Source organism: Chaetodon trifascialis, chromosome 9, assembly GCF_039877785.1.
Source record: "Chaetodon trifascialis isolate fChaTrf1 chromosome 9, fChaTrf1.hap1, whole genome shotgun sequence".
In the NCBI taxonomy this organism is placed as follows: Eukaryota; Metazoa; Chordata; class Actinopteri; order Chaetodontiformes; family Chaetodontidae; genus Chaetodon; species Chaetodon trifascialis.
The window spans coordinates 4,709,983-4,735,017 of record NC_092064.1 but is presented as its reverse complement, the minus strand read 5'-3'; the positions used below and the strand labels follow the sequence as shown (position 1 = coordinate 4,735,017).

General features: G+C 41.6%; 1 long non-coding RNA gene across 1 annotated transcript in view; it reads right to left on the bottom strand.

The window, feature by feature from the left end:
• Positions 1-443: 443 nt before the first annotated feature.
• The window catches only part of LOC139336134 (uncharacterized), a 107,771-nt gene continuing 83,179 nt past the window's right edge, over positions 444-25,035 (bottom strand). The window contains exons 4-5 of the long non-coding RNA XR_011602461.1: positions 9,425-9,478; positions 444-2,055 (exon numbers count right to left, since the gene is read on the bottom strand). This is a non-coding gene — a long non-coding RNA (uncharacterized lncRNA). The remainder of the gene's footprint in view (positions 2,056-9,424; positions 9,479-25,035) is intronic.

The window sequence follows — 25,035 nt, the reverse complement described above, 5'->3', positions numbered from 1 at the left end:
CACTGGTATTTATGATAGGATAATATACTTTATTATTTAAAGAAAGCCAGCAACTACCTGGTAATTGCTACCTGGTATTTGTCTGCAATAGAAACCCAAATCATTTCTTTTTTCATTGATCCTGTCGCTCCATGTTAACATATAAACATAAAAGATATTATTACTGGTAGTAATAGTAAACAGTGGATTACACACCCTTTTCATGCATACAAAATCTAAAAGCAGTAGGAAGGCATCAGCATGTCTTACACTTCATTTAAAAAATAAAAATAATTTCAGAAAACAACAGTAACAAATAACACATTCAGTATTTACATTTTAGTTCAACTCAAGGTTCCACATGTATTGGCCTCTGCAGAATTAAGAAGTAAGAAGTTTATTTTTCTTTTGGAGATTTAATTGGGTTTCGTGCTGCTCTCTGTAGCGTATGAAAATCTCAGCTAAACAAAGTTTTTTCCATGATCCATTTATCTGTAGTGCTGATTGACATCTGTGTAGTCAAATGTAGACAGCATTATGTTATGTGTTGAACAGCTCTGCTTGAATAATATAAGACATTGATCAAAGAATGAACAGTAGCTCTTTGCATTGCAGGGGTTTTTTCTATAATAATGGACTTACATAATAAGTAGAAAACTCTATCTTTGAAAAAGCAGGAGCTATCAGTTTCCTCTTTTACACTAACCCTAACTGTCTGTAATACAATACAAGTATAGGACATGAGATGTTCTGAGAAAGGACATGAATGTTACTTTTTTCACAGTTTGAAAATCTCACCGTGCTGCAGTTGTTAAGCCTCTTGCTGTGTCAGCTCCACAGTGTGTGCCCATGTTCCTGTCTTAATCATTCTGGCCAATGTAAAGCCAAAAGCTGGCAGTAACGTGTCCAGACAACAACTCTTGAAATTAATTCTTGGAAATGTGGTGAATCACTGAGGTAGAGGAGGCAGGTTGAGGTTAAATGGACACCACAAAAAGTTGACACTTCATCGCCAAACAACTCCTGGAATGAATGCCATGGATTGATTGTCTGCAGCATTGGAGAACATGTGAAGGTGGAATTTTCCTCTAACTGTTAGCAATAGAGACTCACACAGCATAATGTATGCTATGTTAGCTTGATGAGAGTGTAGCCACTAAATTGTTGCCGAAGTGATATATAATATGAGTTCAGTGTAAATGTAAGCTAAATAAGCTTTGAGCATATAAAGTATATTGTTACATAGGGTTAGAATTACGCCTTCTACCATTCAACATTTTACGCTAATATGTTAGCATGACGGACAAGCGCAGTAGGGCAAAATGTAAGCTTGTAACATTGTTTATTATATTAATATGATGCCTACTATCAGTTAGTACAAAGCATGCTAAAGTGCGACCATCAAAATCATTTTGCACAGTGTATGCTTAAGCATTAGCATGGAGTGTACACTCACACAGAACTGTTAACATGCTAGTGTTAGCATGGCACTTGCTATCATTAATGTACACCAAAGGATACTTCAGCATGCAGACAAGGTTCAAACCACCCACATTTGGATTAGTGGACGACCTTCTTTACGTCCTGAGGAACAGCTGTCCCACAGCCAGGCAATTTTAGCACCGTTACACAGCAGAATATATACTGTGTTAGCATAAACCTTGAAATGCTAATATTGGCACTTAGTTATTCCTAGCATATCAAATATCAGCATACTTAATGTATGTCATAAGCATAGAAAATAATACAAAAGGAGGGAGTTTTTAATAAATATTTTATTAGAATCAAATATTGTTTGCATTACAAAGGAAAGACTCTGGAAAAGCATCTCCTCACTGGAGCCACATTAACGAAAAAATTAAATAAAATAAAGATATCAGTTTAGCTAGAAGTCAATATGTATGTGTGTGTGTATACATCACTCCAGCTATATGTATGTCAGGGTCAAGATCGTGTATACCACACAGATATGTGTATGCATGTGAAAGGGCAGTGGAAGCTTGCTTCAGCGCGGTTGTCTCATCTGTCTCATGTTCATGGACCATTCCTCGACACGTCCTGACCTGTTCTAATCGGCTGTAAGAGAGAGAAAGACAAAGCTATTTAACAGCTGTTTCAGAATGTTCCACTCATACACTGTGTACAGTACATTAGCAGCATGCCACAGTGGTCCAACTGAAGTTTGCATTTCCTCTGCTACTGTGGAAATAAGAGTGATTGTTAATTTTGTTGGCAAATGAAACACTTATGAATATCTGCATACTTCAAATACAACAAATATGTGCATTTTTAACTGAATATTTACCATATTTATGTAGGTCTAATTAGCATGACACACATTATTATATTATTGTGGTATTGTAACCCATTTAACAAACAACAATACACAAATGCATACATCCAATTTCAGATCACATTGATTAATTACTGCAAGCATACTGACTACTGAGAACTTGTCCACCGTCTTTATTAATGCCTTTATTTTAATCCATTTACTCTCCGATGTTTTTGTGGTCAGTCGAGAAAATGTTCTAATATGTTTTGGCAGCTCTGCAGAAACAAAAATCACGCCAAACAATTAATCTTGTTGAAAGAGATTCAAGGCTTTAAAAGGTATAAAAATACCTCAAAAGATAAAATATAAAACATGCCAGATGACATGACTGGTTAGAAAAATCCCACAACTCATTCAGAGCTTCTATTAATAAGCATGACAGTTGAAAGAATTGACAATCATGTGAAATGACAGCATCAAGGCTTTATTTAGACACAACTGTAAGACATCTCTATTTCAATACCAGGCCTCTGAAGAGAGCACTGGGCTTACTGTATTGCTCTAATATCATTGCTGTATTTATTACAGGCGAAAAAGTGGTATTATCATATGTAATGTTGTAAAATATAATATCTCTTCATGATCCCTACAAAGGAAAAACTGCCAAAACAAAATAGAAGTAAATTGTAGAATACAAACATTCACTTGCCCCAGATTCTCTACGTCATGTAAATCACATGATAGGAACATAAGTGTTACTCATCAGTATCTGCACACTATATTTTTACAATATAGATTCATTTAATAAATTCCTTTATATAGAGGTTTGCAGTAGACATCAGATCTGGTAATGATTTTTGGTAATCACACACAAATAGCTGTAAATCATATTTTAGCTGGTGTGACTTAATAAAAGAAGATGCATAAAAACAAACAAAAAAAATGTTCACTTGAGGTTTACATTAGAAAGGAAGTTAAATATGCTGGTTAGAATACACTTTTGGAAACACTGATAACAGGTAACATTCAGTGTTACTGAGCTGAACGATGCATCATGATGTCACAACTGGATGACAATACTCAGTCAAATCCAATGAATGGAAAATTATTTGCACTTGAATTTCAAAACATTAACAATGTGCAACATACTGAAAAGTCACATGTAAAGCATAGAAAAGGTGAGCTGAAAACTAATTAATAAAACAGATGAGGAAGGTGTGTTTATAAAGAGAGGAATCAAGGATGTTGCACTAACAATTCTATACTGAAGTTGCAATTGAGTGAATAGAATAGAATATTTACAGTATAGTATTTAGCAGTAGTAGATGCACATAATGTATGTGGTATTCTAGTTTTTTAAAGATTCTTTGCATCTGCTGAGACACTTCAGTTTCCCTGTGTTATTTTCATTATTGATTAATCTGCTGATTATTTTCTCGATTGATCGCTTTGTCCACAAAATGTCATAGAATTTCCCGAGACCACAGGGACTTCTTAAAATGCCTTGTTTTGTCTGAACAACAGACAAACAACTAAATTCTGTTATAAAAAAGTAATTTCCACATTGTACCTACAGAAAAAGGGAGGAGTAAATTTCTTATTAAAGAACTCAGACACAGTCAAAGTCTCAAATTCTGTAAGTTTTGTTGGTATTATAAGATCTTGTCCTGATGCAGCTGCTGTCTGACAAGCCCGTCATAATCAAAGAGATTATGGAAATATCCCTTCAGAAACTTGCCAGCTCAACTGAATAAAGAAAGAAAACTTGAATTGAAGACTTGAATCCACCAAAATCAAATGTCTCTGTCCAGACACATAATAGCTGATCACATCTGCAGTGCTTCCCGGTTTCAGGCCTGTTGAGGCAGAAAATTGTCCAAAACGTTAACCACAGCCAACATGCTTCAAATGTCCAAAAACCATTTGCAGCTTTTTTGTTGACGTGTCAGAAAAAGGGTTAAATGTTGATTCATCGGGGGATTTCCAGCATGTCTTTAAATCCAACATGACCTGGAGCAGGACAACACTGACACTGAAGAGGAGACGGGCTCAGCCTCAGCCTCCAGTTATCAGTACCTATTAGGTAGAGACAAAGGGAACAGTTTTAAATGTATGTGTGTGTGTGTGTGTGTGTGTGTGTGTGTGTGTGTGTGTGTGTGTGTGTGTGTGTGTGTGTGTGTTTGACTGCTGACACATTGTTGGTGACATTAGTCTCTCTCAGATTAATGAGGTTAGTGTGTAGTCTGGTTAATCTGTTGGTGTGATGTTGCTGTGCACAATCCCCAAGCTCCTTTAAACTGGCTTTAGCCTGAGTCTGGGAGGACACATACGCACACACAGGTACAGGCAAATCATGCTGGAAACGTCCTCGTCCACCCGACCAGCACATTAAAAAACGCCCAGACTGTAGACAAAACAGCACACAGTTTGGCAGCTGATACAGTGACTGAGTGAAAAAACCAACAAGAAAAACAATGAAAGCACTGGATCTGCCCCAAATCCTAAATCTCTTAAAGTCGGCCAAAATACAGTACTGAGAAGCGCCTCAGCAATTTCAACTGTGTGGCGAATGAATACATCCCAGGTTTGTGACTCCAAAAATGACCTCTGCGGCTCTTTGGTGCCATAGGTAGTGGAAAGTAGCCCACGTGGAGCCGCGACGCCATCTTGTTTCACCAACAGACTGGAAGGAAGGGGTAGTGAACTCCTCTGCAGTGGGAAGAACCGCTAAACACACACACACACACACACACACACACACACACACACACACACACACACACACACACACACACACTAACAGACATTACAGACATGCTGACAGATACTGTAGGAAGCACGCACGCAAACACACACACGCTGACCAGCTCTGATTATTGATGAGTGTGCTTCTCCCGCCTGCAGCTGAGCGAGGCTGTGTGTTGAAGGGAGTGGCAGAAAAAAACTGCAGAATGCATGACTGTAAACTCAGCACTGAGACAAGCCACCCGGCTGCCACAAAGAACCGTCTGGGCTAATCACCAGCCGTCTGTCACCTCGTTCGACGCTTTCTCACAATGTGCCGATCGATCTAGCTGATCAATAATTTTACTTTTATTTCAATCCAATCAGGCTGATTCCTTAAACACGTTCCTGTGGCACTTTGGGCGTTACCCTGCGGTAACTCATCCAACATAGCCTCCACACATACACTTGAACTACTGCACTCTAAACTCTCTTTTGCCCACATTTAAGTCATCCACTGGGTGTCCATTGCACCTTCCATAGTCCACCTTAACAAAGGTCCACCTTAAAAGGGATTACATCAATCACAGCTGCCTGTTGGCACTCAGAATCAACAAGCGACAAAAGCTGCATTTATACCATTGTCGGAGACTAAAACTGAAACTGAAATCTAGACCAGTGAGTCTCTGACACTTACTTGTACAGCGTCTCAGTAAGGCAGGCGTCATTCCAGGTTTTACTGACTGACACACCTGAAACGGACGAGTAAAAGGTTGCAAAAGAGTTGCCAATCACTCAAAGAATAAATTAACGTTTTTTAGCGATATTTTCATCTGAAATGTTAGAACAGATCAGATTTCAGCTCAAAGGCTTCCGAGATGCAAATCATATCACCTCCATATCGCCAGGAGTAGACGACACTGATCGGCCCATATCCGTTCTGTAAAAAATTCAATCAACATGGGCGATGAAGCAGCTTATCTAGGCGGGTATATGCCCACTAGTCTCTCAGTTCTGTCCGTCTGTCTATCCTCCATGTCTGCCTCAGCCATGGGGACACAGTGTACAGACAGTGTGCGGAACAGTTGAACAATGGAGAGCAAGCCTGCAGCCGCTTTCGAGTTTACCGGCTAGACGCTAACTGCTCCAGGTTAGTGTTTGTTCACTGAGATGAACAAATAAAAAACGATTTTGAGGCAGAGATATGTTAGAGAAGAAAGACATGGAGCTGACAGAGACGTTACATAAGAGATTTGCTAAAGCAGCAGATTAGCAGTGCAGAGGGGGTTCAAGTTATAATCCATATTAGTTCATTAACAACAGGACGGAAGCATCTCCGGGAATCCACACAATGACGGTTGATACACTGAGACAGAATGAAGCATCTTTCACAACATCATATCCAGCTGTTTTCAGTTGAAAAAATGGCACTGAAGGAGGGAAAATGATAAATATACCTTTCATGGTCAAGAGTAGAAGCAAACTGTCTGCTTGTGATGTCAAAAAGAGGCATTTATTGATCAAAATAAATGAAGCTTCAGGGATTTCAGACATCAGCCTTAGTCTTGTTGCACACAACCACAGAAATGCAACCACTGAATTCAAGCATGTCCGAAAAATGTATATGATTCCTACTATGTAATAACGTAATATCCAAGATACTATCCTGTAGAAACTTTAAAGACAAAAAACAACGTTTTCATACCACCTATAAAGCAATTAGCAGCAACTAATGTTTAACACCCGGCGTAATTTTCACTTATTCAAATCTCAGATCTGCACATCCATGGAATTTAGCACCTATTTAAATGAAGGGAAGTGTTCATGAAGATGAGTTATCATCAATATTCATACTACGCCCCATTAAAATCAGATATTAGCTACGGTGTGATGGGCCTACGTCAAATATCGATTAATCGCTCTGTCAAAGAGCTGCTGTTAAAAAATATGCTGTATTGCTCTCAGGAGAGCAATGGCTTCCTGAGAACAAACCATGATGTGCAAGAGAGGACGACATGGTAAACTAATCCTTAAAAAACTAGTCGATGAGAGAGGAACCTCATTGCTCAAACAAAAACGGACGCATATCCTGAAGAGCCACCATGTGCTACTTTGCTAGTATGACCAACTGAATTGTTATTCAAAGTCAGAGAGTGGGATTCATGATGGTTGACAAAGTATGCTGCCACTCTGGTTGAAGCTAAACACCGCAGTCAACTCAGCTGTTGCATATTCAAAAGAACTTCACATATGAATCAGGGAGGGTGGCGATGTCGTCTAGTGGCAAAAGGCACTGCAGGTTATTTTCAGCGGACATCACTGGTTGCACTGTGATTGTATTCTTGCTGCCATCTTTATATTTGTCTTAGCATTGAGTGAGCTTCAACATCGCTGAGGGTTCACTGAGGTCAAGCACATAATGTACAGAGCTGTCATGGTCACGCTCTCAACATTACTCTGTGCTGCTCTCAAGTCATAAAGTTACACACACAGACAGCCAAGCCTGCTGGAGAAACAAAGAGCTATCACACTGACAGATGCTTCTTTACTGAACAGTATCCACTGGTGTATGAAGAGGCTAATGCTATCACAGCAGCATTAGCATTAACTCTCAGAAACTACTGATGCTAACTATATGTTTAGCTGCTCTGTTACTTTTCCAGCGCCAGCAGCAATGCAGTTTTATTCAGCAAGTGGCTCAGGACACCAACAAGCTTTGCTATCCAATTAGCATTCCACCTAAAGCTGGTTTTTAAAGGTACATGTGCTGATTATCATGCTACTGGATTGCTAAATCATTAGCTTAGGTGCGCAAAACTGCAGTTGCCAGAGAATGTTATTATTTGGAGGTGATAAGTCTTTTAAAACAACATTGAGATCACGTAACATTAAAATGATCCATTGACAAGTAGAATAAAAGACATTCATGTGTCTTACTTGTGTAAAATCGGATCAAAATGCTACATCAGCATGGGACCACAATAAGTGCTTTATATGTGAGCACACGAGCAGTATCAGATTAACATTTGACAATACTTACTGACTGATGTTTGATGGTTATATTTAGGCAAATATCAAAGGCAAATAATTGCTGTAGCCCTCTTGCCAGTGGCCCAAACTCAGACAATCAGGCCTCTGTTGCATTAGAATGATAGCTTCCTGTCATCGTGATGCCTCGACTCATTCTGCCTTAATTTTGTCACATGACCCTTCAAACAGCATACATGCCACTACATCCTCCTAAACCCAGAGATTTCACCAGGGAATACCAGTCCATCTACAGTATCTACTTTATCCACAGTACATCGTATGCGATGGTGCATGGCGCAGCAGACAGAAAACAGATAAGCTCAGGTGACATGCAACACACAGCAGGATGTGAGCCAAACTGTAAAGTGTGACACAGTGAGCATGCGGTGAACGCCTTTGCTCACTGCGCCATGGCCTTCCCCCTCTGATTGCCATTGTTCGAGGCAGGAACGTGCAGAAGATAGTGCTGGCTGAGCATCCCTCTCAGCTCCCAAGAGCCTAACCCGTGGACATGAAAGCACAACGTCACAAGTTAGGGTCTCAGGGACGGAGAGAGATACATCTTCACATGGACTCCTCTATCTCCTCACGCAGCTGCTTTCAGCCCCTGGGATTCAGGATTGTGACTCCGTCTTTGTTTGCTACTACGACGTCAAAAGAAATCTTGCATGTTCCTGAACAAGAACGCTCCCATTGAACTCGTCTTTAAGTCAAATGAGGACTCAGAGCGTCTGAGCATCTCTTGCATAGAGCGAGCTCTGCCTGTTACAAACATGCAACTGCGCACCAAACACGCACTCCTATATTACATGCATTAATTGAGCATGCTCACTGCAACCTCCACTGCCCCATATATGAACATACAAGTGCAAGCCTCAGCCAGACACAACATTGGCCAGCCTCCCCCCCGAGTCTCTCTCCCTCTTTCTCCCTCTCCTCGCCCCCTCCCCCACCTCAGCTGAACAATACAGCACTTTGAAAAATGCCTCCTGCCATCAGGTACAGAGCCTACTGCTGTACAGTATACCTAAAGATCTCCAGCCGTCTCAGGGAAAATCAAAATCAGCCAATGACTGCTTATCATTACTGCGGACGTACGAGACAAAAACCCTGTGTGGATGCATCGATTGCAGCATCGAAATCTGAAGCTAGGACCGCAGAGCGTCAAAGAATCCCTCTGACATGATGACTCGCATGCTCCTTTGACCGTCACATCGTTCACTGTTAATAAAATCATTCAATGCATGCTCAATCATTACTAGCACAAATCCCTGTTCAGGATGCATAGAGAAGAGACGAGTCAGATAACAAAGCTCCATGGCTCCTTCATGCCACCATGGTGGTCTAAAGCTTAGGAAACAGATGGGTAGCTGAGAGGGAAGTGGAGAGGAAGAGTATTCGTTGGTATCGACTCACCCTCCCCTTCGGATCCAGTATGCCCCCTTGCTCGTTGTTCTTCTAGCTCGCTTCCTGCTCAGGAGGGGAAGAAAAAAGAGACAGAGAGAGAAAGAGAAAGCTCAGATTTAAACTTACAGCATGCCAACAAGATTCCAGTTATTTTCAGAGGAAGTTTTTTTTTTTTTTTTTCACAAAAACGCAAGGCGAGGAGGAGTTCTGTATGTCCGGCGGGCTGCTCGAAGTCAGGCGAAAAAAATGGGAAGAGAACGGCGGACGGGGACAAGAAAGAGAGGCATGAGGATGGGTGGTAGGACCGAGCCGGAATGAACCATGTGCACGCTCTCTCTCCCTCTATCTCTTCGCTCTCTCACTCCCTTTCACACACACACACACACACACATCCAAACACACACACTGAGCAAGAGTGAGCAGCCCGGGGAAGAGAGTCGCGAGAGAGAGTCGGCGAGATGATCCCTCTTCCAAGAAAACGAAACGCTGAAAGGAAGTGATACTTAAAGGTTAGATAGAACAGGTAGACTGCAAGGGAAAGTGAGAGAGACAGTGAGCGAGTGAGTGAGACACATAGAGAGAGAGTGAGAGAGAGAGAGAGATAAAATAAAAGAGCGAGCATCGAGCCACAGAATCAGTGCTTGCAGCTAGGGCCACAGTGCCAGTGAAGCATACCAGTATGCTGCCTCACCGAAGGGAGGGGGAGAGGGGTGAGGAGGGGGTACACACACACACACACACACACACACACACACACACACACACACACACACACACACACACATATACATACGCACACACACACATTGCATACACAAAACAGTGACACACATATTTGCCTTTCTTCGCACCCAAGCCTCTACTTACTTTTTACCCAAACCTGCAGGTCCAAGGCAGGTTGGCGAGGGAAAAAAATGCATGTACACACACTTTTACACACACATACATGTGCACCACAGACTCTTGCTCTCTCTCCCTCACACATGCACACAAATCCAAGTTAAAGGCCAAAACCAATGCGCCTGCTGATCTCTTGTCTCGCTCCGCTTTCTCTCTTCCTCGCCCTTTTCCCTCACATTGTTTTCTCTCTCTTTCAATCACATGCAGAGTTGGAAAGGAGGGAAGACAGGAAAAAACCATACCCCCCTCCTCCCCCTCTCCTTCTCCCCAATGTCAGTACTCCACCTCTTTCTCTCAATCTTTCTTTTACTCTGTCTTTTCCCCCCTCTGGCTCTTTTTTCCTTCCCGTGTTGATCGGCAGGAGGAAAAACATTTTTTTTTTTAAAAACGAAAAAGGGGGGAGAGAAATATCATCCATTAATTTGCCTCACAGCTGTAATCGCTTACAGCCAGAGGCCCACTTTTCCTCTGTATCAGACGAGAGAGGTGAGGGGGGGGAGGGGGGGGGTAGAGAGAAAGTAGTCCTCCTTTCGTTGTTTTTTCCACCTTGCCGTTGTCCATTTTCCACCCATAAAACAAATCCTCTGTTCTCTGCTGCATGCATGCAAAACCCCAAAAATCCACTTTTCCAGTTCTTGCACTCTCTTTGTCTTTCTTTTCTCTTATTCTGTTTCACACGAGCCGACATCATTCACACTGTCCCTTCAGAAAAGGAAGGAGAGACAGAGAGAGAGAGCGAGAGAGAGAGACAGAGAGAGAGAGAGAGAGCGAGGGAGGGAGAGAGACAGAGAGAGAGAGAAGGGACCATAGAAACATTGCTACATGATGTGCTTTGGCTTATAGAGGCTACATTTAATCTCCACTGGCTCCCCCAGGCTTTGGTATGGAGAGAGAGAGAGAGAGAGTGAGTGAGTGAGTGAGTGAGTGAGTGAGTGAGAGAGAGAGAGAGAGAGAGAGAGAGAGGCTGAGAGAGGGAGGGAGGAAGGAGAGAAAGAGGAGAGATGATGGGGGGTGGGTCAGATGGAGCAGAGAAGGAGAGTGGCGACGTACAACCGACTGTAGGCTCAAATCAGCGACAGGCCTGGAGAGACTGGGAAGGGGGGGAAAGAAAAATCCCTGAGACCACACTGCCCTCTTGCTTTTCTTCTGCTCTCTCCCTCCCTGACCGACTGATCGACCGACTGTGTCTGCACCCCGGCTAATCTCCAATCCTCTTTGACTGCTGTCTGGCAGACGGCGCTTTGTGCCGTTTTTCTATCTCTATACAGCTGCAATTGCCAGAGAAAAGCGTGCATCTGGATCTACAGCACGCTCACCCCCCCCACCCCTGCAAAAAACACTGACGTTACCAATTTTAAAATCTCCTGTTGACACATGTACACACACACACACACACACACACACACACACACACACACACACACACACACACACACAGAGCACAGCTATCCTCATTTATCACCTGCTTTGTGTCCAGATAGAGCCAGTCTTTGGCGAGGTGCTAATATTAGCATGCTTTGACGTGAGAGCCTGCAGCAGGCAGACAAAGGCTCATAGACGCCTGCACACACACGTGCATACTGAGGCATGTATGCACACACGCGTACACACATACTGTAGGTAGGAAGGTGCAGGAATACAGCAACTATGCACACACACAGAAAATACTTAAGAGGAGGGTTTTCATGGCTCTAAAATTTTAATTCTCACATTAATCTTAGTGCAAAACTCCATCCACGTGGTGGATATTAAACTTTGCATCCAGGTAAATGAAAGTTCATCGCTCATTGATTTACCGATCCCAATTTTCTCTCTTCAAGTATTCGTTATGTGCTGGTAATGGCCAGGAATCAGCCCCAGCGAGCCAAGTAGTACATCAGGAGAGACCCAGATCTGTCACGCTAGCCCACGCATCCCAGAAAACAGCAGCAGGACCGCAAATAAGCACACAGCACCGGGCCTGCAGAGCCTGAGAGGTAGAAAACAAACATACATGGACCCTGTGTGTGTGTGTGTGTGTGTGTGTGTGTGTGTGTGTGTGTGTGTGGATACTGAGCCGGGCAGGGGGACATGCAGGACAAACTGACTGGATGGCTGAAGCAGCAGTGCTGTTGGCCAGAGTGATTGACAGCTGTCACTTCTGACTGATGGACGAAGATGACAGTTGCTGCAGAGGTCATTGCTATGGCAACACTGATAATGAAAATAAAGGTTTAGGAAAAAGAAGATTCCAGTATACTGCAGTTGTTAGACTGCCTCTAATTGAATTTTGGCAATAACTCTTTTTAGTAAAAGTATTAGTAGTATTTAAAAGTTACCTAATATTCTCTTTCTTTTTTGTAGGACACTTAAAACTATGAATTCAAATATTCAATTTTTGGTAAAATTCAGAGATGAAATTTGCTGACCTTGAAATAACGAATAGCAATCAAAACTAGATTTTAAAGTGTAATCAAAGTGCAGGGAAAGCCCATTAGATCAAGAAATAATGTCACCAGCACTGTATTAAATACATATAAGCAGCAGTATGTTGACATTAATTTGACTTTAATTGATTTTAAGATAGAATGCAGAAAACAAGCAGAAAAAATTACAAAATGGAGTGGAAGAAGTCTTTCGGTACCACACACACACACACACACACACACACACACACACACACACACACACACACAGATTGCAAAAGAAACAATATTTGTATTTCTAATAGAGAGGGAAAAGAAAAAAGAAGAGGGGCAATGAAGGAGAAGACAGACAGTATTAAACTCCACAAAGCTGGACACTCTCACTTTTTCTCTGGTTTGGATTAAATGCATCATGCTGCACTCACACACAGAGACATGTGCATGTACACACAGGCATCAAACCACCGCACAATCGCACATCTCACTTTAGGAAAGCCTTAACTCCTATAAAATCACTTGTTTCATATTTTCCATCATTTGCCAAGTCACCAAATCTGAACCTCCAAAAGCTGGACACTTCACAGTGGTAACCAACAGGGGGCAGTCTTTTGCTCCTATACCTATTACCTCAGCTGCACACACACATACGTCCTGGTAGACTGGGAGACAGGCGACTGCCAGGCCTCAGTGTTTTCTCAGTGTATACCATGTGAAGGCTAACACACACATGCTGCTGCTGCATTGGGAGTGTTCAAGGCTGTAAATCCTGCAGAGGCCAGCCTCAGTACCACACTTGAGATTCACAGAAAAATTAGGAATTTACATACAGCCTTATATTTCATGTAATGAGGAGAGTAGAAGAAAAAGAAGGGATTCTCCTTGGTAGTAAAATATCAGTTGGTATGAGAGGACAGACGTAAAGGTAAGAGACTGGGCATCAATAGTTGTTGTTACTGATTTTGGCAGGTTTTCAGGTCAAATAAAACTGTTTGCATTTAATTGAAAAGTTTGACAAGAGTAGAGATTCACTTTCAACATGGAAAATAAATGAACAGTGTTTCTGCAGTCAATCAAATAAATCCTAAAAAGCCAACCAAATGCTATGGAGCATCTGAGGAATTTTGTGTGTTGCTGTGATTGTTCATTTTCAGAAGATTTCCTATTCCTCCTGCAGTGTCACAATATTTCACATGTCAGATATTTTGACAGCAGTAGATTCCACTCCGTCTGCGTCTGCTGATTGGAAATATTATGACAATAATTGTTCATGCTGACAGCTGATTTTACTGTCTGTAAACGGACTGGGATGCTGCTGTCTGAGGCTGATGCTCAAATTTCACATTCTTTTTCCTATTGTGTCCGATACCTTGTACAAGCACTATCTGTCAGCTCACAAGCAAGACGACTGAAGAAGATGGACTTCTTCCACAAAGCCATCAGCATTAATGAGGTTACCACTGAGTGAACAACACAGTGTCACCTCAGAATGAAAATGAGTGATGTCTCAAACGCAGAGCATGGCTAGAAGCTCTCACATGTCCTATCAGCTCTGCAGCAGTGCTGTGCTTCTCATCTCTACCTGTGTGCTACGCAAGGGCCAACGTAAGTTCAAATCAACCCAGGCAGAATATACTGCTCTGCTGACAACTGAAACACACATAAACACACAGCTTACACATCGAAATACACATCAAATACAGAAAAATATGTAGACTTTTTAGTAATAATAAGATCTCTGCCAGTAAGTCCACTTTTAATACAAAGTCACAACGTCATAATCATACAATCGTACTAACAATCTGACCAGAAATTATTAGTTGATTTATTGATTAGTCAAATGTCAGAACATGTATTGGCAATAATTGATTAATCGTTTAAGTCCATTTCCAAGCAACAATACCAAAAATGTTCTTGTTCCAGCCTCTCAACTGTGATTATTACTGGTTTTCTATGTTAGTAATTTCAATATTTTGGGATTTTGGATCACTGTGGGCTTTAAGAAACTGTGAGGGGCATTTTCTGACAGCTGAGGGACCAAAGGATTAATCAATTGACTGAGAAAATAATAGCCATATTAGATCAATAACAATGATTTCAACTAATAAAATAAAAATTCAAATGTGCATTTCAATGCATTTTAGAGAATAAAAATCAGAGGGAACCACTGAAGGCATCACTTTTAAAATAATAGGTTGCGATTAAAAAAGGACTTTAGCACTTGTAATGTTAATATACTATCCCATAAACTTCAGCTTCTGTACAAGCCTTCAAATACCCCAGAGATCAACCAATAATGCACAAACACACACATGTCATGGACTAACACACTAGCATCACAGAGCCAAAAATGGAAACTACACCGTTTTCTCCCCTTCTGCTCCATCAGCAAACAGCCTTGATTGTTATTGACCATGTGAAGTGTACAGTATCTTGCTTTAGGAGGCTGCTTGATTCTTTTCTCCTTATTTTTTCATTTTTTCTTTCTTTCTTTCTTTTTTTTTTTTTTTTTGGTGTGACTGTTACAGTAACATTGGATTGTATTGATCCAGCTGTGCAGAGCGCCATGCGTACCTCAGGGAAAGCTAGGAGGTTGTACAGTTATCTCCCGGGGTGTAATTCTCAACTATACAACCTACTACCTCAACCTGGGAGCAAGCAGACCTGGACACCAGGGCTTCATGGCTCAGGGGGTTTGAGAATAAAAATGAAGGGAAGCTGCAAACACTTCAACCAGAAAAGGAAGCCACTCATGATCAAGAAAAGGATTCACCATCAGATTTTACATGTTAACTTGATGCACTTTGTTTATGAGATACTTTCATCCCATCTCAAAGTGGTTCTAACATTTTAAGAGCTGCCCTAGCAGTGCAACTGTGTATCTTAGATACACACACAAAGCAGATAAACATGTCTGACTCCAAAGCTTCTCCAAACTCTTTGCGTCACTCTCCCCAAAACACACAAACGAACCCAGCCTTCCCCCAAATGCTGATCAGATTTTGTTCCCTTAAAGAAAAGGCTTGCAGTAGTTCATTTTAAACTGCTAACATGTGGGAGGTAATGGCCGTTTGTGAGAAAACAAGCATAACAACTGTCTGTCGTATGCATCCCCTAATTGGGCCGACGTCTACTTCATTAACACTAGAAAGGCCAAGCTGCAGCTAATTGACTGCTGACTGAAATAGCTGTCTCCTTGTGAGTTTTGCACAAACCAACATTTGAAATACACATAAAGACATGGTCCATTTTCCATTTTAATTGACTGTTTGTTGGCTTTCTTTTAAACTCTCAAAGTCTAATTTTTTTGGAGAAGACTAATTGAACTGTGTGGAAAGTGAAGGACCCCTGGAAGACCCAAACCCAACTTTTCCAAACTTTGGGGTTGCTTGGGAGATTTCTCAGATAGATATATAGATATTTGTTTGAGATAACAGGTTGACAAAATGTGCTCTAGAGGACTCAGGTTTTGAATGTCAAGACAAAACTTTTAAAGCAACCTCAGATGCATTTTTGTCCCAGGATAGGGGAAGCTTTCTAGCCCATGACTGTTTTCTTGCTCAGAGGAAATCAGTACTGCTGGTATCAGCGACGGGGAAACAGTTAATGAAGCTGGTGAGAGCTGGTGAGCAGCCCCCGCTGTATTTTCCTGGTGCTGCTCGGGTCGTTGGAGCTACACAGACGCAGACCTGTAGATACAAGCTTGTGGTGTCAGCTAACACAAGTTCGGATCTACGGGTTCGGGGCCGTGAGCAGATGACTTCATACATCCATCAGCATGTCGAGATGGAAGAAATAAGCCTCTTAGTCAGTAGAACCTTTCATACTTCAAGTTCCTGTCTTTCAGGAACACTTATAATTGAAAGTTAGACGCTATCAATTTAAAACTTAAAACACAAACGGTAACCCCACTTATTGATGAAAATTAATTGGAAAAAATTTGCTTAATATTCAACAAAAAATGGTGAAGTCTTCTTAGGATTTGAAAAAAAAAAAAAAATCACAATTATCTATTTCAAAGAAAAGACAGTGGAGGCCGGAATAAAAGAAATTACGGATGAGTCATTGGCATTTAAGCTTAATAGCTAAAATCTTTATTAAAAAAAAACACTCCTGAAAAAAGATTATTTCCTGCAATTACAAACCAACATACTTCATTCAACATGATCATCTTCACTCAAGTATCACTCTTTAAACTCCACCAGCTCAACTCCTGATCTCACTTTGATCCCACAATGCACTGCATTATACCTATCAGAGTACATATTGAACTTCATGTTGTACTTTATTATTTGCTTACAGGTTATTACTATGCCAGCACTTGTATATCACTCTGTTTCCTCACTGCGAGAGAGTCGTTTCAGTGAGTGATAGGCGGAAAAATTCAAGTGGCTTTCTAAGGGGCATGTTGCTGAGCTCAAATGAGTTGTAAGTAATATAAAACGTTCAAAATGAACTGCAGGAAAATTGCTCTCATAAAACACTGTGTCGGAATTTTGCTTCATTAATACCTGTGGATATCTAACAGGACTTTGTGATGACAGAGAACACTGGACTGTTAAGTAAATACTGCAAAAATAATGGGAATTGTCTTGAATATTTAGGTGACCTGACATGACTTGCTTGATTTGTGATGCTATAGTGGTCAGTGGATGTTCACATTGCGTTTGAATTCAATTAAAGATAAAATATTAAATCCTATTAAAGGTTTGTGTCTGAAGGATGATGCCATGGATTTGTAACGCTACAATATGATTTCTTAATAGAACTACATTCCCAAATTTTCACAAATGTATTAAACCATTAATTAAAATAGAGACAAAAATAATCTGGTGATATTATGCACCTACATGGTATTAAAAGCATTCTCCAATCGATCAAGCTTTTCACCTAAGGTAAAAGCCATAATCCAAGCTCCCGTCTGAAAAGCACTAAAAGTTCAAATGTGGACAGTGTTTCAGCACATTCCTATCTAATGTGAGTAGAGTTGTCGCTGCCCAGCACAAGCAACAAAATAAAACTTGTAAAAAAAGAGAGTGAGTGGTCCAGTTTCAACTTTTAGACTCCATCTGAAGTTCTCTTTCTCCTTCTCTTCCCTCTGCCTGAATTTACATGAGATGTCTGACTTTGAAGCTGTTGCCAAGTTGCTTAAAGTATGTCAGTGGGTCTTCGCCAGTGAGCTGAAAGACACCTTGAGATTGGCCAGACAAAGAGGTCAGCGGGGTCCACAGCACCCTGCTGGCCAGCGCCTCCACCACTGCACCAACATGTGTATGTTTGTGTGTGAGGACGACCCACAAAGCACGACAAAACTAAGACCAGCTAAAGGCCACCACCTGCATTGTTCGGCACTGAACAGTGCCAGCGGCCAAAGCCAACGGCGCTACCCGCCCAGCTCGCCAATCTACCCAGCAACAGAGGTGCTGTGTGTGTATGTGTGTGTGTAGATGAAGGGAGGGGGGTTCAGTAGAGATGAAGAAGTGAGAGGTGAGGAAGTGGCATGTCGTTAGCACTTAACAATAACAATATCACTCAGTGTAAGCAGATAGCCCCGGCTAGCCAGCAGGTAGCGTTCAGTTTAGGCCCCTTCCACCACAGCTAATATACAGTAAACATCACAGAAAAACTCCACTACGGGACAAAAACACAACCACATTGTCAAATATTAAGCGCCACAAAGCAAAGAAAAGAAGTGGAAAAAGCTCGGAGCATATTGGTAGCATGATGACTTACCGATTTGCCTTTATGTTTAGTTTCCAAATGTTTCTTTTCTCTACTCTGCAGGGCCTACGGTGCTTGGCAGAAGGTATAGGCAGTCATGTCCACTGTGGCCCATTAAAAAAAACCCAGCTCAAACATGCAACTACAGTAACAAAACCACCCTGAAAGGGAGCTCGGGGAGAGGGTGGGAAAGAGTGAGACAAAAGAAAAAAGCAAAGGGAAGAGGGAGAGAAACTGGTGGGGGAAAGAGAAGGAGGGGAAAAAGTAAACGATAACAGAAAAACAGACTTTTTTGGGGGTGTTTTTACAATTTCGGTTTACCGCGCGCTAGTAATAATAAGTATAAATAAGCAAAAGAGGTAATCTTTCAGCCTGTAAAACCTTTGCAATCTACAAGCTGCTTCCCTGCACTACGAGCAAATGACAGGCAACATCTGTTTGTAAGACAGCCAAAATCCGAGCCTAAAAAAAAAAACAAAAAAAAAAACGGAGAAAATTGGCTTGATTTTTCTCTTTCTCAGTCTTGAAACTGCAAACTCTCCTTGCCTGTTTGACTCCCTCACTCGCTCAGCTGAATAAGGCAAAACAGAAAAGAGAAAGGGGAGTGTGGAAATTCAGCGCAGGGAAAATGCAGCCATGAAGCCATCCTCCTGTCACCCCTGAACCTCTCCCCTTCCCTTCTTCTCCTCTTCCTTTTTTCCCCTCCTCCTCCCTGCACACTCCTTCTTCCTCCTCTTCCTCGTCGTCTTCCTCTCCCCCCTCCCAAAACGCATGAGGGACAGTCCATCCGAGGTATAGCTACTCCTCAAACAGTCCTTCTCTTCCCAAAACGCCCCACTACTCCGGCACATAAACACTTGGACACACACACTTGTATCCTCGTCTCCCAGAGCGTCCCACACAGCCAGAAGCAGACTGACTGGCTTGCACGTACACACTCATGGATGTGCTAACAAAAGTGCATATACGAAAATACACACGCGCACGCACACACACATTTCTTGGGAAGCTTCCATGCACCAAAAACAAATACCAATCTTTAGTTAGCCTCAGCTGCGAATAGAAAAGAAGGAGTCATTTCGGGACTTGGCTCTGGTTTACCGAGGCACAGATACAGACCATTTCTCCATATGCCTGCCTTTCACAGCTCGGGAGCAGCTCCAGATTTGACTGTATCATAATACTGCGAAAAACGTCCTCTGTCACTGATATCTTTTGATAACATCCAGCTCCAGTAATAGGACCGTGAGAGTGGCCGACATTCAGCAAACCAGAAAAGCTGGACTTGTTTGTCGTGTTTTCAGTCTCAGAATTAATAGGTAGGGTTGTGCAGTTCTCCAAATGGTAGTGGCAGCACATGAGCTCTGCTCCATTATTGGACATAAGTGGGTGCCAAGTGAATCAATACAGCACACAGAGACAGAGAGACAGCTTCAATTTAAGCTGCAGGAGCTAAGATACACATACTACACTGAGGTGCTGCAAGTTTACCCTGTTTCCCCAAATTAAATTCAGGTGGAAAATAGAGATATTTCCTATAATTCAAACCTGAAAGTATGATACGACACGTCTCCTTACAGCAGTGAACGAGCGCTAACGTCCACAGAAAGCTGGACTCACTAAAATCATCTGTTTTCCTCCCTCATCTCTTTGGTATTCTTTGGTACGAGGCATCACTGACTGGCTGGTTTGGTAAACAGGGGGATGCTGCATGCTGACATCACATTACAGGAATTCTGGGTACTCAAGTGTAAGAAATAGATCTTCCAAAAATAAATTCTATCCACTCATCTGGGTAATTATGGATCCCGTTGCAGTTGTGGGCAGAGCACTAAGATTCTTACCCAAATTTGAACTACACCAAACCTAAGCCAAAGCACAGCCATATCTGATTGTTTTATATTACTTAGATATCACATTCATAGATCTTTATATTTAAACCGAACTGTCTCAAGCCTTTTTAATCTTACGCCAACATCCAAACTTCCACTGGACCAACCACAGCACTTTGGTTATTGTGTGATCTATAATTTTGCCACCTATCCTCACGACTTTCTGCAAACTAGCCCCAGCTTGTGTCTCTCGTGTATCGTCATTACAATGGAAGGATCAGGTTTTCTAAAAGAAAAATCCTGGACAATCTTCGAAAAAAGCTTTCAAAAAAATTGTTCATCAACTCTGACAGCTGGTTTGAAGACATAAGCAGAATCCTTTCCAGAAAGGTGTGTATGCAAATCACGAAACTAGAGAAATGGATTAAAATTATCATGAGAGGCACAAACCGTGGAATCAAATAAATCTTCCCTCTTGACTTTCATATGCAGCTATTTCATGTTAGCAATTAATGGGAAAAGGATGGAAAAAAGATCCAATAGGTGATGGCTCCTCTAACATCTATGTGTCCAAAATAAAGTTTGTTTTTTGGCAGCTAAAACCCAGCTAACATGCTATGTTAGCATACAAACTTCTCTGCTGCCTCTTACTGTGATTTTTGGGACCATCAACAAAGTCTCAGGAAAAAAAAAACATGAACCAATCCAGTCTTGTGCTCTGCATGAGGGGCAAAGATGTAACCCTATTTGACCTGTCTGTTTTTTCTGTTATGATCTCTAATCCATCCTTCATTCATCCTTCACACACTGACTCCAGTACGACCTCTAGCACAGAGATACTGTAACTACTGTTGCATAAAGTTTCCTTCAGGGACAAAAAAACAAATAAATGCCTTTAACTCAAAGTGGATCCATGATAATCTTGCTGTAATGAAATTTTACTGTGTCAAGCCTTTAGCCTGAGACGGGGTTCATACAGAAAGATGTGTTTGCTGCGGTCCTTGTAATCCCTTCAAATTGCTTCTCATACAGAAATGAAAGTTGTATGGTGCCATTTCATAGATTGTGGATTATGGGTTCTGCCTCAAATGCACAGGATGAACCCAGACTTGAGTTTTACTATCTTGGACTGTAACCATGAGCGTTTGGTCTGACTGGAGCAGCTCTCTGCAGGCTGGCTAGCCTACATGTTACTCTAAATGAGTTGAAACATGATAGAATGATCCTCCTTGTCCTCCCACTTGAAGACTTCAGGATTAATCCTCATCCAACTTCTAATTCAAACAGCTCCTTATAAACTAAACTCCATGCAAATGAGGACTCTATAAGTGTGCTGTTTTACATTTTGTTGAAGTTTATTGGCACTTTCTTTCATGCAGCGTGAGCGGCTTGTCTTTAGTGTCTTCAGGCGTGGAATATCACCCCTTTCCAAAATTCAGTGTCTGTACCCTTTCCATCTTCTCTCCTCTCTTCTCTCTCTTCTCCCTCCGCCTGATATTCTGCTCACGCACAACTGCGGCAGCCCTCCTCCAATCGCTGGCATTAATCCACACCTCAGACCCCCCAGACACACTGTCTGCTCTCCCACAATGCACCTCAGCTCCAAAACTTTCCCAGACACATTTGGCCTTCTCTCTATCGCTTACCTCTCCCTCCCTCTTCAGTGCCTTTTCTTTCACTCGGTCTCCCCATGGCTCTTCATCGTCCAGTTTCATTTGCTCTGCCTCTTTCTTTCTCAAACTCTCTAAATTTCCCCTTTCTTTCCCTCTATTCAGCCACTGCCTGTCTGACAAAAGTATCTCCTAATCTTCCCCAGAGTCCATTTGACATAAAATGGCGGCCTTGCAACCGACCAATACCGGTCGTCCCTCCAACACTGGAGAGCAGAGCTACACTCTGCCTCAGTTGTTTTTTGAAGTTTTAGATTTGAGAGTCTAAAATATTTTTATGTCACAGACCCCCAAGTAGACCAACAATACAGTCCTAAAGTCTCTAATTCTGATAATTAGAAAATAGGTTATAGCAATGCGTTTCTGCATCTGGATTTAGCTTGGTGGCTCATTATTCCTCACTGGCCCCAAATCGCTTATTTTTCTCATTTTTATTATGTATAATTGGTCAAATGGAGACATTATGACATCACTTCAAGATATTTCTCCCACAGCTGCCACAGTTGATTTTGAATTTGTTTTGCACAACCCAGAACAGGAATGATCATTGTCACCTTTTCAGCATCAAAAAATGGTTCAAATTCAGTCATTTTTCGCTGACATTCAACAAAAATCCCATCACGCATGAAAAAAGGAGAAATCTGTCCACCACAGTAGCCACCAAATTTCTGAGGGTTATTCTGTAAAATGAACTGTAAGAAATCACTTTAAGAAGTAGACAATGCAGGTTCGGCTAATTTTACAGTACGCTGCAATGTTATTCACTACATTTAACCTTTGGAATACAATCAATGTCCAAGGCTGAATATACCAAATAAGACATAAGTACCGTCAGGATTCTGCTACCACGAGGAAAAGATCACTCAAATATCCATTAAAGGAGGATCACAGATGTCAGTCATAAAAGCAGAGGAGCACCTGCAGAGGACCACCAGAGATTGAACTTATCAATTGTTTTCCTAATCTTCGCTGGGATGCCAGCCTCCTAACATTCTTGTACTGCACGGTCACTAATTTATTGCATGGTGACTAATTTATTCTTTGGCAATCGACTCCCACGAAAGAAAAGACCCCTCTTCAAAGGCCACTAATCAGCATCTGTTGGCTTGGACTGCTAACTCCCCTCTGACAGTGTTTTCCTCATAAGGGTTTTAACGTTTATCTGTGATCTCGTTTGGCTCCGGTCTTGGGAATCTTTCTGTTGTGCTGGGAGAAGACAAAGCTAAGAGGATTGAATTCGGAGCTAAAGGCAGACATGATGGGAAGTACAGATAGAAACTGGAATGAGTCAGTTCTCCTCGGAGATAAAGACTCATCCAAGAAGCAATTAATAAGGAATGAGTTGTATTTTATTGAGATGTGATTACAAGGCAACTTTCACCTCCCCCCACTCACAAGAAGAATTTGACAAAAAATTGAAGGAAATCGTTATGGTACATGCTAGGTTTTGTCTTCAGAAATGTATTGTTAGCCAGGTGGAAAAAGAAGCCCAGTATCTCTAGCAATAATGTTCATGTACTGCAGGACGATTCGGCATCTCACAGTCTATGCCAAGGTTTAGTGCCAATGCACTCACTGTGAAGTTGTGTGTCCTATATGTAGCATGTAGCCAGTTCAGTTTACATGCAAGGGACCAGAGTTTGTGAGACCTACAAGATTGCAACCATAATCTTACAATCACACCTTAACCCAAATGCCATAACATGATCTGTCCTTAACCTTAACTGTATCGTAGTTTCTGGGTACAGATATTGTGGAAAGCAAATATTTTACAGATGTATCAAGTGTAAAAAACTAAAATAAACTGTCACTGCACAAAATCCATCTACGGATATAGCTTAAGTATGGCTTGGTCAGACAACTCAAACATCAACATTTTCACTGAAACACATAATGCATAGCATATTCATTTCTTGACAGATATATTATAATCTGAGCAATCTGCATCAAATCAATCATTTTGGAGGTGGGTGATGATTTCTGGAAATTCCACAAAGTCATTATTGGCCTCATGTATCAACAAACAGATTCATCGGTCTAACCCTGCCGCCCAGCCTTTTGTTTGCCTTTCTTGCTGTCCTTTTGTTTCCTTCATCGTACCAAACGCTCTCTCTCCTCTCCTCCTCCCTCCTCGCAATCCCTTTTGCCTTCATTGCCTTTCTTCCTCCTCTCTCCATCTCTGCCCGCCCCGGCAGACAACCCCTCCACCCCATCCCCCCTCTGTGTTTGTGTCCTCATCTGACCCTGCTTGGCCTGAATCGCTGTCGGTGCCCATTTGGATCGGGCACAGCTGGTGCTGCCGCTGAAAGCCGAGTGCCATTACCGCCGCTGTCTACTGTCTGTCCTGTCTGCCTGTCTGTCTGAGCAACACATCTTGATAATCGTGCTACAATTTTTTGATGGTTTTAATTCATTAATTATACTTACTCTTGCATGCTCTTTATTTTCTGTGTTGCATCCTTTTTATGCTTTGCTGTAATGACCCCCGTCCCTCCAGAGGGAATTATTTAAGCTTTATCTTATTTGCTCTGCCATTCAGGAAATATGAAGAAAATAGAAAATAAACACACAAGAAGGTACAAATAACAAAACTAAACGTGTCAGCCATTTCAGAAAAGGACGACAACGCGCGGATTAGAGGAAGGGGGAATTTGTGCTCCTCTCAATCCAATCAGATGTCACAGGTCGATAAAGTCCAGGAAGTGCAGAGTGTGTCTTTGCAGCTGATTGGATGGCGTTGTAGCAATAGCTCACTTTGTGCCAGTGTCAGATAAGCTTGCTGAAAGCCTGAGAGCAAAATCAAAGCCTGCTGTGCAGAGCAGAGAGTCGGAGAGAAGCTCAGATAACACGTTTTGAAGCAGTGCATAAGAACAATACTAAGTACTAAATTGTTATAATACAATTTAAAATATTTAATGGGGCATGTGTCGAGTCAATGACAGTTTTGTACATAGATATTGTACATGTGATTATATTGTACAACATTAATCTGTGATCTTAATGGGATTATAATATTTGAATTGAATTGAATTGTTTTAATTCCCAAAGGAAGTTGTAAATTTACTATGAAAGTAAAACTCTTGCTTAACTGAACC